This window comes from Echinops telfairi, unplaced genomic scaffold (genome assembly GCF_000313985.2).
Source record: "Echinops telfairi isolate 266 unplaced genomic scaffold, ASM31398v2 ScPeMD7_1;HRSCAF=3_0, whole genome shotgun sequence".
Classification (NCBI taxonomy): Eukaryota; Metazoa; Chordata; class Mammalia; order Afrosoricida; family Tenrecidae; genus Echinops; species Echinops telfairi.
This window is the reverse complement of record NW_022103896.1, coordinates 66,536,606-66,541,450: the sequence shown is the minus strand read 5'-3', so window position 1 is coordinate 66,541,450 and position 4,845 is coordinate 66,536,606.

The following is a 4,845-nucleotide window of genomic DNA, read 5'->3' as shown; positions in this document are numbered from 1 at the left end:
TACAGCTGCCTGTGTGGTTATTATCAGCCATGTTATAAGGAGAATCATGAGTTTTGCTTTTGCCTTTCCTGTCCTATCCCCTTCCTTAAAGAAAATCATTTGAATTGGGGTGGCTTTGCGTATAAACACTAGCAACGTCGGGTGCCATTCACCCAGATTCCCAGTGTTCCCATCGACTCAGATTACATGAACGTGAAAAAGAACAAGTTGTTACCTTTGCGCTGCACCGCAGATCCGATCTCGGCACTGCATCCACATGGACGAGCTTCTGGCTCACTGCTAATGCGGTCGCCGTCAAGGCAATTCCAGTTCCTAGTCCCAGGTGTGTCAGAGAAGGGTTTCCACAGGTTTTTCAGTGGCTGATTCTTGAGAGATTGCCAGACCTTTATTCCGTGGTGCCTCTGGGTAGGCTTTAGGTGAACCACCACTCGAGCGCGTTACATATTTGTGCTACCCTGAGACAGACATGCTGTTACTGTTCCCAGTGCTAGTCTTACGGAATAGCTTCGTCATACGTTTGAATTTCCCTTGATAAGTAATCCCCACACCTGTGGCTAAAATAGCAATGGAGACCTTAGCTGCCTCTTACTGTTCACTAAAGTATTTAAATACTTTGAAGCAGTCTCCTAACCCTATGTAGTGGGCACAAATATTTTCAGAGACTCCCTGCAGCAAACGCCATTCCAGGTAGAGCTACACTCATTGACCAACTATAAAGAAAGTCATCTTTATATTCGTTTTATTCTTGTGTTGGCATTTAAATCTATTGCATTTGTTTGTTATTACCCTTATGAGATTGTCCACACCTAAGTTTAATAAACCTAATTCACTTAACTGTTTTGGGTAGACTCTTTCATTCCCACGTACTAGTCCATTTTAATTAATTCTGTGTTCTCCCTTGAATGCTGTCCAAATTCCCAACCCCACCTTTAGCCAAGAAGTATGGAAGAGGGTACAGTTAATACAGGAGTAGGGCTACGGGACCCTGCACACTGTACTTCATCTCAATAGCTTAGTCTTAGAATGATGCTACATTACCATCTATTTATTTTACTCCTTAAACGAACTCCTACAGGCTCGCCTGCATACTGTGTTAATCATTTACCGAATTGCCAAGGTCAGTTTTCTTACTTGCTGTTCATTTACACCACCCCACCTTTACCTTGCCATTTCTCTCACCTTAGCCCATTCATGCCAGTGTTCAGGGCCACTAGGCTCAAGGCTGACCCCCTGTGGAGTACCATGTCTGTGCCCCCTGGGTACCCTCCTCCCACTCCCCAACTTGCTACAGTGACACCCATCCTCCCATCTTTTCATGATAGTCATATGGATTCGGACCCAGGAATCAAAAGAGTTTTGAACTCAGGCAACGATAAATTCCAACTATTGCTTTCCCCCTGTGATCTGCCAGGTCTGTTGTCCTGTCACAGGAGAGGAGAGGAGCTTGACAAGATGGAGGCAAAAGCCAGGCTGAGTGCATGTGTGTGTGTGTCCTGTTTCCTTTGCTTTCCAATTGTTCCCAAGTTACAAGAGAAAACCAAGCCAGATTTTTTCAGAGTTTTCTTTCCGGACTGACAAAATAGGTCTAAATTGACATTGACCTCAATCTTGAAAATGGGTTTTGCCACCAGCATACTGAAGCAGTGGGGGCTGGGGGTGGGAGGGTAGTAATTACCAAATGTATTGCCTGTGTCTGATTAAAGAGAGAAGCCAGGAAAGCAAGGTTGTGATGGAACGGAGTAGCTGGGACCGAGCCAGGAACCATATACATAGTTCAGCAAGTGCCCTGGGTGCCCACTAGGCTCAGGGATCTGTACCAGAGACATGCCCTTCCTACGGCCCTTGATTCGAGTTGACCCCGGCTCCTCTGGCTCTTTGGAGTATTTGGGGAGTTCCAACTGCTGGCCTGCAGTGAGCTGCCCCCCCCTCGTGTAACTGCAAAAAAAGAAAAAAAACTCACTGCCAACTCGGCAATCCTACAGGACAAAGTAAAACCGCTCCTGTGGGTTTCCGAGACTGACTTCACAGGAGTAGAAAGTCTAGTGCGTCTCCCAAGGAGCTGCTGCTGGTTTCGAACTGCTGGCCTGGAGGATCATAACCCAATGTGTCACCATTATACCATCAGGACACCTCATAACTACACCAATAAGGGCTCACAGAGCTCGTAATTAACTCACAAGCAAGTACCTTTATGGCCACACACCCAAAAAGAAGCTTTAGGAGTGGTAAGGGGAGACCATAGGAGTTGGTAAGTCTCAGATGCTGAGGTTAATTGAGAATGAAGAGGTTAATTCTAGTGCCTGGGTTATCAGGGATGGCACAGAGGTTGAAAAAGGTAAGATTATGCTCATGGCCAAAACAACATCATGAAAGAGTTCTAAAAAGGCCCCAACTGGAGAGTACTTTTACTCAGGATGAGAAATGAGTGCTCTTTTGAGCACTCTAGAGAGATGCTCTAGAAAGGTTCTTAGGTGTGAGTTAACACTCCATCAGCCCGCTATCAAGGCTTTCCAGGAAGCGGAGACCATGTAGGAGGGAAGCGCTTGCAGTAGTCCAGCTTAGAGGTGATCCAGACCAGCAAGAGAGACAGCGCCTTAAGAATGGACAGGAAGACGCGGCCAGGGGAACCTGCCAGGCTCAACCACTGTTTGCACAGGGGCTTGGACCTTTAAGCTTGAAAGGCTAAAGATGCAAAGTCCAAGATAAGCCCATGGGAGCAGAATAAACAGTGACTGATTTCAGAGATGATGCACTTGAAATGCCAGGTGGCCACACCTGGCAGGCAGGTGGACGGGTAGCTCTGGTGCTCAGGAAAGAGGCGGCGCTATTCCTGAACCCTCTGCACAGAAGCTGGGAATGAGAAGAATCCCAAAGATTAAGCCATGGGGAGTGTGAGGGGGCAGCCGAAGGAGAAATCATCAACGGTGACGTTAGGGCAAAGTTAGGAGGAGAACTTCCTCATCCCGAGGAGAAACCAGACTAGAAACAATTATCTCCTCTGCCTGGACCTAATCCCCAAGCTGAGTCACATAGAGGAAACCTCAGACTGGCCCAGAAAGAGGCTGTGTGGCCAGGCGAGGGCCAGAGACCCGAAAGGTGAAGGGCAGTGCTAACAGATAGCACATGGCCTCTCACACTGTGCTCTCGGTTTCTAGTCACTGAACCCATTGTTACAGCGACCGAAGGAAATCTTTTTCCTAAGTGAAACCTGGAAACTGTTGTTCTTTGGCAGTTTTGTTCTTTGGCAACTTGCTTAAGTGCACAGGCAATGTTTCATGAGAACACTGGGGCGGGGGGTGGGGGGTTACAAGATTCATTTCAACTATCACCAAATGGATACAGGTTGTTTCAAATGAACCCTTCTTATATGCGCCAAAAAGATGGGACAGGACCAGCTTTTAGCAGCCTGCATGACCAGACGGGCTCCTAGCTGCTGAATTCTCCGCTGCCAGGGTCAGATTCCTGCCCACAGCCCACTGCCCTTCCCTGCCCTCCTAGTAAATGGCAACGTGGAGGATCCTTCAGGTGACTAAGCCCCAGGAATTACTCCTTCCGCTTCTCTCTGGCCCTTCCATTTCCAAACTCGCACGTGCTGTTTCAAAGCGCTCCCACATTTTCACAACTGCCCCCTCTATTATGTATTAAATCATGTCCCCCACACCCCCAAGAGAAATCCGAACCCCTACATCTGTGGTTATAATCCTAGGTAGGCATGGGTTTTCTAGGTTAAGGTCACGAGACAGGATTAGTGTAAGGTGTGCCTTAAACCAAACTGAGATATAAAAGAGATTAGACAAGCAAGCGAGAAGCAGAGCTGGGGCAGAGATGCCAAGAGCCTTGAAGATGGATTACCAAAGAGCAGAAGCTCCAAAGCTACAAGGACCTTCCTCCAGGGCTGACAGAGAACAAGCCTCCCCCCAGAGCTAGCCAGCACCCTGAATTCAGTCTCCACCACGCTGAGAAGATGCATTGGTTTGCTTTCTGCTGTTCCAGCACTAGCTAGCTGAGGGTAAGTGACACCACTCCACCCTGGTGGCCTGGGACTGGGTGGCAGGGCATCCAGAGTCCTGCTTCCTGCGCAATCCTGTCTCATCGAACCCGCTCCCTTCCTGTAGAGAACTGACGGTATCTCCCAGCAGCTCCTGACAGGCTTTTTAGCGGCAATGGTTGAAACCTCTCAGCGTCAGCCAAAAGAAAGAGAATGGATTAGCAAGAAAAACAAAGCATCTTCATCCCAGAGTCTAAGGTTGAGGCTTTCCTGTCAAGGTGATTGAAACCATGCTGCGAGAAGAGAAGCATGTGCAACACAGCCATGAAGAATGCCCCCTTGCCTTGCCCGCACATTCTGGGTGGTCCACCTGGCCGCCACTGGCAAGACTCCACCCTGTGGAAGGGCTAGCCTGCCCTCCCCCTGCCCCTGCTTCCCAGTGCAGCCTCCCCCTGCCCAGGAGCCTCGCCCCACCAGCACAGGCCCTCCGTGGGGCCCCGCCTGGATTGAGGAAGCTAAGTGCAAGTGGGGGCGTCGGGCTGGTGCCAACCCAGCTAACCCAGCTTCAAGGCCTCCTGGCAGCCTGAACTCCCAACCTGCTCTGACTCGCACGGCCCCAAAGTAAAACAGGAAGAAGAGCAGGACTTACTTCAGATGTCCCATGGGAAATAGAAGACCAGATAGGGAGCCCTGGGGGTGGAGGGCTTACACAGTCTGCTGCGATCTGCATGGTTGGCAGTTTGAAATCACCAACAGCTCCATGGGGGAAAGACTGGCCTTTCTACCCGCTGTCAACAGTTATCATCTCAGACACCACACACACACACACACACACACACACACACACACACACACAC